Here is a 13735-nt window from a genome sequence, read left to right on the forward strand (position 1 = left end):
TGACGTGCGAAATAAATATTAATGCCTTCAACTTTGTTATTAAAATTATTTATGAGCGAGTGGCCCAATATATTAATTTATGTATGAATGTTAATAAACTCCCTACGACCGATTGGCGCAGGCTTTCTGTTGAGAGGTTTAACTTGTGAAAAAAAACCATCGGCTCTCTACTCAGACAGTAGACACGAATATTAATCACTTAACTGTAGTTAAATCATAAAGTTAATATACCTAGTGGAAATACCTATATTCCGCTAGGTATATTGACTTTATGAGTTAAATGCAGATTTTACTTAAGCCCCATACATTGTCAAACTCTTCATTGAATAATTATTGAAGTTCGGTGGCAGCCGAACTATTTTCCGGGATAAAACATTATAATATATCCTAAATCGATCCAGCGGTTTAAATGGAATAACTGGCTTAACCCATTTGTAGCCAAACCAAAACGGCAAGAAAAAAATTAGAAACTTCTGAATTTTATAATAGTAAGGAATATAAATAATTAAATTCATAATTCATAATTCATAATTCATTTATTTGCTCAGAATATGGTACAAAAAGGTGTTACAATTTTTCTGTTTGGACTTAAGCATATTCTACTATTTACATAGTGTGCAAATATAATTAACATTGATTTATTAAAACATTACTGTACTTACTTATATATTTAAGAATAATTTACTTGTAAATAATAAAAATATATTTTAGCATATTATTTTAACATAGGCTGGACAAAGTATAATACAATTCTTTATTTATTATTATTTCAGTAAGTTCCATTACAACATTTAAAATCAATTTCAAAGTAACAGCTTACATGATTAATTAATTAATAATAATAGGTTTATAATATTTCATTTATTATATAATATTTCATTTATTTATAATATAATATTAACAATAGATTTATCATAATATAATATAGCCTGTACGAATATCAATTAATTAATATAATAATAATATTATGTTTTCTTATTTTGTCAGTGCAGCTACATTCAGTAACTGCTTCCACATTTTTTTTTCTTTAAAAAAATTAAAAATATATATTTTATTTAAATTATAGGAGTGTACGCAAATTGGCACAATGGCCACTTATGGGGTCGGCGTAGGTGGGTTTATGTGAAGCATTCCTACTCAATGCAAATTATTTTTTCGTTTTTTTTTATAAGCTCTTGGAATTTTATTATGACGGACGGACAACCTAATATTTTACGGTTTTTACACGAAGTTTTTCGATTTTGGATGCTAGTGGGCGAGTAGGACGTTGACGAGATCATTATAGGAGGTAAAATCTAGCTCTGCCTTGATGAAATAATAACTTGTCAATTGCACCTTCTTTATGCTGAACATGTAAAAGACATGCATTGGATAATCTCATGTCAATCATGTGTGTGATTATATATTATGTGCTAACACTTCAACAGTGAATGCCAATTCTATACAACAATATTGATTGGTCCATTTTGACCACATCATCCATGTGGTTCCTTGTAGTAGTTGTTATAAAAGTTTGCTATTTTTTAGTTTAGTGGTAGGCTATGCGATGTTGAATAAGTCTGAGTATAAGGAGTACACTTCGTCAAGAAGCAACACTTAGCACTAATCAATTAGGCCAATCATATGTACTGCTATTATATTAGCGGTAGTTTCAATCTTATTAGATCTAAGACAAGCTGAATTCACTGCCTGCTGCAGGTTCATCATGCATGTCCGCTATCCTCATAATCTGAAAAAGTACCAACGTTATGAACTTCAGTTTCTCCTGAAAATTTAGCAAGGTTAATGAAATTTATCTATCATCAAAACCACTCTGTCAATAAATATACAGGATTCCAGTGAAATTATGGTCAATTTCTACTCCAAGGCATCATCACTACCTTAGATAATCGTATTCAGCGCTTCCTCAATCCCACGGAAGCTGTTAGTGACACTATAAAGTCGTTAGCGATTCATCATAATAATGTAAAAAAATATTTTTTCTTAGTATACATGTAGCCAGTGTACCAAAATTGGTACAGCAACGTTTCAGTTGCTATAAAATATTAAAAAACGATTTGAAAAAAAACTTGTTATGTGCTTATAGGATACATTATTTATTGTATTTGAAGAATAATGTCTATTTTCGATGATATACTTAACGTGTAAAATATAATAATTACAAACAGGTAACTACCTCGACGTGTCATTCGAAAGCATATTTTAGCCAAATATTGCTATAAATGTATAATATTTAATTAAACTATTTAATTTTATACGTAATGACAACACTTTCAAGTTTATTGTTACGTAAGATTTTTTCACCTAATGTCAATATTTTTTTCATAAACAATTAAAAACAAAGTGTTCCCAAATTGGCACGGTGGTCATGAATGGGTTAAATTATTCCAATCCAGTGATCTAATCCAGCGTTGGATTGCTTCTGGAGTAATGTAAACGGTCACCGGAATGCACTGGAATGAACTGAATTGCATTCTAGTACATTCCATTTTCCGTTTGGAATAATTTAAACCGGCCAGGAAAAGGTAATAGGCGATAGATATCAAACAAGATGCTATAAAAATCAAATACCTAAACAGTATTAATTGATGCTGACATCCTTTCAATAATAGGTTTTTCAAATTTTTATCACATCAAAGAGCAAATAAGCAAATGGATCTCATGATGGAAAACAGTTGTCGCCATGAGTCGCTCATGGACATACGCAACACCAGAAGAGTTGCAAGTGTATTGCAAGCTACCTACCTAAAAAACATCCGTGTTAATTTACGGTGAATATTATTCGGAGAGGAAAATGTTATCAGGAAAGCCAAATATTTTGCAAAAATAAAAAGATAAAGCCCAGTGTATGTGTGAGGTTTTCGCGGAGCCGTTATCATGAATCCCGTTTTTATTTTACATTACTCATACATATTTCATACAAAAATAACAGGTATTCACGTCGGCTTCGGATAAAATTTTAACACCTTGCCTTCGCAAATAAGTCATTGTTTATGTTTGCACACGAACTCTGTTTATCGCGGCTACCATTCACCACTGCGTGTTTAAATCATTGATACATAAATCAACTTAAGTTATTTGTTAAAGAAACTGTCGTTAATCTATGTTCATTTATCCAACATGTAAAATAAGTTATGCGGGTGTAACTTAAAAGTATTTCACACGAAGACAGCTTTTTCCAATAACACTGGAAAATAATGAATTGTACACAGCACAATGATTAGATTCTAGTGCAAGCAAAGTAGAACAGAAAATGTACAAGCATTTTAAATTACAGGAATAAAACTAGAGTTTACTCTTAGTGAGATTCCTAGCTTCGTATTTCTTTTTTAGCCAGCAGTATTTAGATGAGAATGAAACGCCTTAGTTTCTCTTAACTTGAATTCCAAAAACACATTTCAATATAAAATTTTGACTTTAATTAATGGGCACTAGTACTAATGGTTTGATTTTGGTTGGATTTTGTCGTATTTTTTACGTAATTTAGATTAAAATCAAAATAAAGTTCTTACTAAACGTGACTGCAAGGTTTAGCAAAAAACCTTTTTTTAATCATTAATAAAAAAACTATTCATTTATTAATTAATAAATCTTTACTGGTGCATCACAAACATATTGACTTTTATTCTACGAATAATAAAAACTAAGGAAGAGTAACTCCGTCAAAACACATGCTCCAAAATACTTGTCAAAAAAGTGTACCTTAGGTACACATTTCAATACATTTGCAATATTTAGGTGGCCTTGAGCGGTATAAAGGTTCGAATGGAACCAAATTTAAAACGGTAAAAGTATGGGAGTTATGTTTCCTTAGTTTTTATTATACGTAGCTTTTATTGTTATTTTACTTATCATATTTTTTCAAATGGCATAGCTGATCTACTTTATATAAATATAAGATAAAATTGTTCAAAAATGTTTAAGCACACACATGTAATAAGTTTGTACTGACAATATTGTTTTTATACTATTTAGTTTGCAAATACAGTCTTTGAATTTTTTAAATAGTCAGTCGTAACGTACGTGCGTTTATTAGGCGCAGTGTGATAACCTAATCGGTGGAAACGTCGCACCTGCCTATTGACAAATGTTAGCAAATCGCTCGGAACCGTGGACGTAAATCACTAGAGACGGGAAATGGCGGATAATTTATTTAAAACCCCCACTTAGAAAGGCAGAATCTATTAGCAGAAATTATTACAGGTCACATTAGGAGTAATTGATATTAATTTTTATTGAGTTCATGTATTTTCGTAATAATAACAGTTACTGCCGCTCTCATAGATATGCTTATTGAAATTTAAGTTTAATAATAGTCATTAAAATATGAGGAGTGAGGCCGTAAGCGTGCGCGCGCGCCTAGGTATTTTTGTCTATTTATCTATAACCACATTACTGTTAAACTGCTAAACTGATGAATGTTAGCATACTACAGTCTCAGGAATTAACATAGAGTCTATTTTGTCTCTGAAAAATGTACAGTTCCCGCGAGTTGACCTATGTCCTGCGCGAACGAAGTTGCGACTTACGGGTAACATACTCGTAATATAAGTACTAGTCCATATTTTTGCATATAACATAATAATATTATGAGTACCTATAGTGTAATTTTACCAGCGGTTTAAGCGACAAATGCGTGCTTTTACTGTATTAGTATGTTCGTACATACGCTGTATATAGTTAAAGAAAGCTTACGTTTCATTTTCAGTAAAAATATACGAAAACGTGAGTTGTTTTCCTTTCATCGTTTTACGGGTGTGTTGGCTGGTGCGCATTTTGTCAACGGCTTGATAAATATACATAAAACGGATATTATGATGATGTATAATATGACAGACATACACTTTTGCGTTCATTAGTATTTACGTGGTAGAGCCATGCGTCGGTATGAATGGAACGGCGTGAAACAGCGCTTGAGCTGTGTTTCGCCGAGTGAGTGAGTTTACCGGAAGCCCAATTCCCTACCCTTAACCCTTCCCTTCCCTATTCCCTTCCTTACCTCCCCTACCCTGAAATCCTATTCCCTCTTAAAAGGCCAGCAACGCACCTGCAGCTCTTCTGATGTTGCGTGTGTCCATGGGCGACGGAAGTTGCTTTCCATCAGGTGACCCGTTTGCTCGTTTGCCCCCTTATTTAAAAAAATAAATGTTTTTTTTTTATAATAATACATATAACATTGTAATTTTGTTACATTCGTATGAGCATTGCATTGAATATTTCCATATTTAACACGTTCGTAGCAGATTAGTGCGCGTGTTAAGAACTCATAATATTTAACACCTCCTCTGCAATATAGGGTCTTATCGACCCTGGTGTTTTTACTATGAGAACATATTAATATTATACATACTAATTATATAAACACTAAAGTGTGTACTTCCGTCTCTCTGTTACTCCAACACGGTCTATTCACTGAACGAATTTTTAATGGGTATAAAGGACGGACGAAGAACGGACAGGACCTTTGAGAAAGGAGTAGTTTTTATTGCGGTAATATTATGTAAGGCTTGCGGTGTATAAAGGAATTGCAAGCCGAGACTTTTTAGTAAATAATGTAATTAATTTATCTACTATATTTTCTAAATATTGTTCACACATGAAATTTGACGCTTTAAAAAATTTTAGTTGTATTAACTCTTTATGATCTAAACTTTCAACTCAGAAGGTTGACAGCACCTGAGATAGACAATTATTTTGCACTGTATGCTAACTGAGGTGACCTCTCGATCTTTGCCGCAAGCATTAGGTATCTGGTATAGCTGGTTTCATTTCCTACCGACATTTCAGGTCTAGCGACCCATGCCGTCGCATAAAGTAGCGTTTTATTTGAATTTTTGTCGATCGATCGGTCTTGCCGCGTTGACCGGAACGACGCTTTCTTACGGAGTTCACATAGATCATTACTCAATATTTATTTCCCGGAAGTTTAACCCCCCGGTGCGACAGCTAGATTCGAAGTTATGTTTGCCTTCCCGTAAGATCCCCGCCGAGTGTGTTATCCAGGATTATCCTTATTCTGATAGTTGGTATCTAAATTCTTCGAAGCAATACACGAATATTTGGTACTCTTACGACAGTTTGCTTTAGTAATGGCAAAATTCAGAGACGTTAGTCATTACTTTTTTTTTAAAGAGCCTATGTTGTCCCATTGCTGGGCAAAGGCCTCCCCCAAGTCCTTACATTCATCCCGATCCATCGCCACCGTCGGCCAACCTGGCTTGTATGTGTCACTTATACTAATAACCAATAAATTAAATATTATAATATTAAAATTTTAAGAACATTTTGACTCAAACTCCATTAGTTTTCTATAAATTTCTTCACTAAATTAATCAATAAAATGTGTCTCTGATTAATTATGGGCTCAAAATGCACATAATAATTGTGTGATTTATTTATTTTATAGACTCACCAACAGAACAGCATTTGTGACATTTTAAGTTCGTACATATTTGTTTACAATGAGTTCTAATGACAGGTGAAGTACAGCGTGCGTATGCGACAGAAATTAGACGAGATGAAATGTAGTGAATATGGTGATTGGTGATAAATGATAATGATAAAATATGTGTGCAACAAAAAAGATCTCTTATTTTTTAAACAAATAATACTACTTTGAAATAAAACTAATACTAATATCACAAAAATTAAAATTATAATGTGATTAATATACTAATAAATTAGCATTATACTTACTACATGACGTCCACCACTCCGTTGCGCGAAAATTCACTTATTGTGCAGGAACTATACATTTTTCCGGGATAAATAGTATCCTATGTCCTTTCCCCAGGGTTAACAGTATCCCCATACCAAATTTCAGCTTAATCGGTTCAGCAACAGTTTGAGCGTGAAGAGGTAACGGACAGACAGACAGACACACTTTCGAGTTTATAATATTAGTATAGATTATGTGTGTTATAATAATAATAGTGAAAATTAATTTGTTTGCTTCATATCTAGTCTAAATCACAGAAGAGATTTGAATAAATTTAGGCACACAGACACTAGACAGTTTATAGCTTGGATTACCATAAAGGCTACTTTTATGCGTGATAAAGGTTCCTTATGTACAAAAAGATTTCATTTTGTAAATCAACGAAAACTGCTAACAGATTAACCCATCGATCGTGGAATAACGAGACACAATAGCTTATCTATTGTTATCGGATGCGGCCGCTTAGGACTTCATGAATTAAAATATGAAAATATATAATCGCAGTTTTGTGGAATATAAAATCTGCTTTATTACATTAAAATAATATCTTTTTCACATGGGGAAATGCTTTGCGCATCCCCGGCGCGGGCGGATGTGTGAAATTGGCAGGGGTATGTGACATTAAAATTAATAGCTAAAAAAACATTTATTTAATAATCTTACTTATTCTAGCCGGTCGTGATTTTCGTCTGGTTTTAAACTCCCTTTCACAGTTGCACCTTTCAAAGATTTCCCGGAATCCCGGCAGAGTACGGGACTTCGCGGGACGTGTCCCAGAATATAAATGTCCCGCGGCGGTTACAGGGTTACACTGTTATTTCCAAATTAATTCTGTAGGCACGTTTCAATTTCTAGCAATTATGTCGAAGATGTAGCGAATATTTGGTTTTAATTTGTTCAACCTGTTTCTATCGGAGATGATAAAATAGTAAAGTGATTTTGTAAAGAAAATCTTCATGTTATAAGGCGTAGACATAATATTATTATGTCTGCAATCTGGTATTTAGAATAATTTATGTACAAACGTTAAATTGTATATTATACAAAGCGAGAAATAACTATGTAGTTTTTTACATTTTTACAAAATCTCGACATTTTATAATCTTGCTAGTCATATTATTATGTAAAGTTACTAGATGTCCCGCGCGGCTTCGCCCGCGTATATTAGGAATTTTACAGAAACCGTACATTTTCCCATAAAAAATATTTTCCCCGTTTTTCCCGCATTTTCCTGAGTTTCTTCGGTCGTATTAGTCTTAGCGTGATAATATATTATATAATATAGCCTATAGTCTTACTCGATAAATGATCAATCTAACACTGAGATAAGTTTTTAAATACGACCTGTAGTTCCTGAGATTGACGCGTTCAAGCAAACATACTCTTCAATGTTATTATATTAGGTAGGTATAGATTTTTTTTATCTATGGACGCTTCACACCACGTCAGTCTGGCCCCGTGGTAAGTACCTGATGGACTTGTGTTACAGGTACCAGACAACGGAAATATATTTAATACTTTTATACTATACATATATTTAAGATTTTTATTATATGATACACATATTTAATACACATCCATGACCCAGGAACTTTGAAAACTTTTTGTTCCGTCGGCGGGATTTGAACCCGCAACCTCCGGCTTGAGCTACCAACGCGCTCACCACTGAGCCACAGAGGTCGTCAAACTATTTTTAGAAATAAAATAAAGTTTTTTTTTAAATTATCGCTTGAAAAACTCGAGTCTCGATCTAAAAGACTATGAAATGGTATAATATGGTAGTGATGATGATGATGATGATGATGAATGTAATTTGCATAATAGCATATGGTTCCTGTTCTTAAAACAACGCCGAAACTCCCAAACTTGTATCTATAAAGAATCAGGAGTTCTCTCAGCACCTTCCGAACCACGGTATACCAGGTATATCTCGGTGCAAAATCTTACTTGTTGGTAGCATATGCTTAGAATACTTCTCACGAAACCGAAGTCACCACACGTTTCCCTATAAGTTTTGAGGAGTTCCCTCGATTACTTATGGATCCTTCATCAGATCACCACTTTTGTGAATATAAAAATCGGGTAACATACGGCGGAGTAATCGTTGAATATAAGAAAACGAACATAACACCTCCCCCATTTTGAAAGTCGGTTAAAATTGTAGCCTATGTGTTATTCTGATGTATAAGCTATATTATTGTAAAGTTTTATTAAAATCCGTTCAGTAGTTTTTGCGTGAAAGAGTAACAAACATCCATACATCCACACATCCATACATCCAAACAAACTTTCGCCTTTATAATATTAGTAGGATGTACCCTATAATATATTGTCACGCTAAGACCAATAGAAGCGGAGCACCAATGAAGAATGTTTCAAAATCGGGTGATTTTTCCTATTGTGCTGCGTAAACGATAAAAGTTTCGCAAAAATTGGCAGAATTTTCTTTATTTACCCATGAATTAGTTACTCTCTCGGGTCTGTGGCTGTTTGGTTGTTCGTTTTGTTCGGTGTTGCTATGTGTCTGTGCGGATGATTTTCTTGCTGTCTGTATTCGATGCCTATCCCTATCCTGGCTGAGGCAAGCTTCACGCTCTACAGATAATTCTCTTTCTCTCTGTATTCGATTTCTATCACTATTCTGGCTGAGGCGAGCCTCACGCTCTACAGACGATTCTCTTTCTCTCTGTATTCGATTTCTATCACTATTCTGGCTGAGGCGAGCCTCACGCTCTACAGACGATTCTCTTTCTCTCTGTATCCGAATTCTATCATTTTTCCGACTGAGGCGAGCCTCACGCTCTACAGACGATTCTCTTTCTCTCTGTATCCGATTTCTATCACTATTCTGGCTGAGGCGAGTCTAACGTTCCGTTGACGATTCTTCATCTCTTGCTGAACGTGCTCTTTTGGCACTCACTGTACTACGACCTATGTTCGAACGACGACGTCTTCCAGGCATGATTGTATAGTAATACCCACAAAGCAACAAATAACCCAATCGCAAAGCAAAAACAAAAGTCCGTTTTTCTAACCAAGTCAAATATATTTTTATAGACAATTCAGAAACCAAAGAACCAGAAACAATGAATATCTGAAAGAAAGCGCTGTGGTTGCTCCTCTGCGTTACCGTCTGCACAACCACACAATGACGAAATACACTATCTACTACAATAACATAAGCCCGAAGCTTATGAGAGCCCCCGGCCGGTTCCGCCGTAACCGCTATGTCCCTCGGCCGCCGCCGCGCGACATATTTTTTGATTCCGCGTAAGTTTATACGTTTGAAAACTTCTAAAGTATTGATCGAAATTGTATAGTGTAAAAGACAATTATAATCTACATTTAATGTCTTAGCTTCCAAACATGTTTATTTGGATAAGGGTTAATGTTGTAAATTGTTAAAATCGCTTCGTAAATAAGACATTATTTTTCGTAAAAAGTAAAGAACAAAAATGGCTATTGTGAGTTATCCCTAAGAAATAGACATATACCATCGCGGACTTTTTTGTTTACCTTATTAAGGTGTACAATACTGTAGTACATTATTTTGATCTATCTCGTAGGGTTTAGCCAGCGTTTGCAATATAAACGCAAAAAAATGAATTTATTTACGACATAACATTAGAAACCTCTAAAATTATCAGTGTTTCTCTACCATATTATGCATATGTTATACATATAAACCTTCCTCTTGAAACACTCAACCTATTAAAAAAAACCGCATCAAAATCCGTTGAGTAGTTTTAAAGATCTAAGCATACATACACACACACATACATACAGACAGCGGAAAGCGACTTTGTTTTATACTATTTAGAGATTTACAATTTTAAAGTGCCAAAATGAGGACTAAAATATTAAATTGATATTTGCAATGAGGACATTTTTTCTAGCTTAAAGATATTTTGGTAAGTATAATAATATTATCTATACTAATATTATAAAGAGGTAAACTTTGTTTGTATAATTGTAATGAATAGGCTCAAAAACTACTGGACCGATTTATAAAATTCTTTCACCATTCGATAACTACATTATCCACGAGTAACATAGGCTAAAATTTATTTAGGAAAAAAATGGTTTCCGTAAGGTATTTGGGTTTTTCTGAGACAAGGTGTAAAAAATCAACCAGAAAAGGTACTTATTTTGCGTACGCTGCCTAAACTATAAAAGATAGAACCATAAAATGTTCTAATCAATTGTAGAATTTATAAATATGTACAAAAAAGTCCGGGACACACTATACCTATCTTTGTCAAGTGAGGCACAACAACAATTTTTTTATTTAAAAAATCTTGATTTTTTTGGACTACATTTAAACGCGTTTATTTTACTTATGCTATTAATCCTTATCAAAATAAATTATTTAATCACTAAGTACAGTTTATGTAGATAATATTTGGTCTTTGAAAGACTAAAATTAGACGTTTGGTTTTGAAGTTATGGCGAAATTAAAATATGTATTACGATTTCTACTGCACGGCCCGTTGCGAAGTGGGCGTCATTAAGGTGGGAGTCGCGTGCGAGAGGGGAGTTTAGATGTAATTAGTTCTTTTCAGAGTTAGAATATTACACGCTATTAACATTTTCTTAAATATTTGAAAATGCCTAAGAGAGCCAGGTCTCTTATATATTAGTCACTTCAATAAAATAATATGGGCAAAACAACGTTTGCCGGGACAGCTAGTATTAATATAAGTTCGATATTTCGATATTAAAAATTTCCACTCGACTCAACCCTCGAATGGGTACCGGGTAAGTAGTTCCGAATTGAGGACGGAATTTATGAAGTGCTAAGCAAACTACTGACGATCGGCGCTAGAAAATTATCACGTGTTTTATCTCCACTTGAAGGTGTGTGTTGTATTTTACGGAGGAAATTATTTTTACGAGAGCTTCCTTATTTAATACGATTTTATATTATATTAAATATTATATACAGAAAAGGTTTGTTTGTAAGCATCGTGTTGACTCCAAAATTATCGTACCGATTTAGATGAAATTTGTCATAGTCCATAGATCACCAAAAATTTACCGTTCACAGAACGATCATACTATCCGCATTATTTTTCACACAATATAATATAAAGTTGCTGGTAACATAATATAATATTTTACATTACTACTTATTAATTATCATTATATATCTTAATTATAAAATTCTCGTGTCACAATGTTAGGCCGCGTACTCCTCCGAAACGGCTTTACTAATTTTAACCAAATTGTATATGCATATGAATCAGTGGGCAGTGGGTCTGAGAATCGGCTACTGGGTACTTATTATATTAATAAGTGCATTTGTTGAATAAATAATAGTAAATTATTTTTACTACTCGAGACTGACTGCGACCGTTGTTAATTGTGTGACGGGATAGCGATGGACGTTGCCATGGTGACATGCTTATTTAGTCACTTCAATAAAATAATACGGGCGAAATACTTTATTACTATAAACGTTTGCCGGGACAGCTAGTTTCTATATATTATAAATCATGAAATTACGACGTCAAAAAGTTAGAGCTCATGTAAACTATATCGACAGAGAGCTGGCGACCAAATCGGTCATGTGGCTTCAGCTGGGTGGAAAAGGTGTTCAAGGAAGTAGCTAACTCCATAAGTTACTTACCTGAACAACCTTTTCTGATAATCTGCGTGCTGGCAGGCGGTTTGTGTGGGTGTGGTGGGGTGGGAAAAAAACGGTAAAAATGTAGGCTCAGCAACTTTATTTTTTTTCCAAACAGCTGTTCTATACTTCCTGTGCACCAAAAAAAAATTAAATTGATCGGGTGGTGGGAAGAGGTAGCCAGCGTTAATTAATAGTACCTAGGAAAACAGTTATTATTTTCATGTAAGCCTGCTGTGTTGGCTTTTTCTGACGCGAGAGTAGTTAGTATGTAATCCCCAAAAAATAGCCAGCCAAAAATATGGTGGGAAGGTTTTTTATTCATTATTATCCATATGAAAAAATTATAAACTATCAGTCCATTGGCAGGAGGGTGATGAGCGTGCTGTCCAATATTAGATTGTCAGCCGGCTGGTATCCCCTCCATGTCCGATTTTTAACAACAATTATTTACTTACATAAAAAACATATTATATTTTGTCGTGGTCGTTTTGATCATCCATGAATTTCAGGTAATCCTATAAACAATACTGCACTTGAGGGTTACATGTTTGTACAATGTTGCACTTAAAATTAGCGACCCATATTGTTATCACTGCATAAACACCCGTATGCACTTGTAATTGTTCTCAATTAGAGACGAGAGTCCTTCAAAACTTGGCTTGAGCATGGATCTTTAACTGGCAACTGATCTTTACAATATAATTTATTTTCTAAAATTCTAAAATTAATTTAGATACTTTTTGTTTGTGTCATCAACACTAACTGCTTATTAAAATTGATTCCAAAGGCCGGTGTTCTTTGTTGTTAATCTCCGCACCCAATCAACATGAAAATGCTGTCCGCCGTGAGATTGATTGCCCCTACAGCCAGGTCTGCTATCTTCAGCAATGCCATCGTCAGACCCCTGGCAGCAGTACCCTCACAGACACAGATCGTGCCTGTGGCCCCAGCATAGTAATTCTCAGATGTCCGATCCTCCCAGACCAGACCACCTCAGAGCTAGACAGGTGGCATAAGCAATTATCGTAAACGCCAACAAAATGTATGGGATTTGACTTTAGTGTTCGCTAGCGAAGCGATGACTTACGAGTATGTCATATCGCATACATTTTGTTGGTGTTTACGATAATCGCTTGCCACTTGTCTAGTACTAGTAGTAGTCACTGATATCGACTCAGCTGCTAGATTCATCGGCGCTAGTGCGGCGACAGTAGGAGCTGGATCTGGTGCTGGTATCGGAACAGTTTTCGGCTCCCTCATCATCGGCTACGCCAGGAACCCATCTCTCTAACAGCAACTTTTCTCATACGCCATCTTAGGTTTCGCCCTGTCTAAGGCTATGGGTATGTTGTCTTATGATGGCCTTCTTGCTGCTGTTCTCTTTCTAA

At 34.6% G+C, this 13735-nt stretch overlaps 1 pseudogene; it reads left to right on the forward strand.

The window, feature by feature from the left end:
* Positions 1 to 13141: 13141 nt before the first annotated feature.
* Positions 13142 to 13735, forward strand: LOC121731837 (annotated as a pseudogene).

Source organism: Aricia agestis, chromosome 11 (genome assembly GCF_905147365.1).
Source record: "Aricia agestis chromosome 11, ilAriAges1.1, whole genome shotgun sequence".
In the NCBI taxonomy this organism is placed as follows: domain Eukaryota; kingdom Metazoa; phylum Arthropoda; class Insecta; order Lepidoptera; family Lycaenidae; genus Aricia; species Aricia agestis.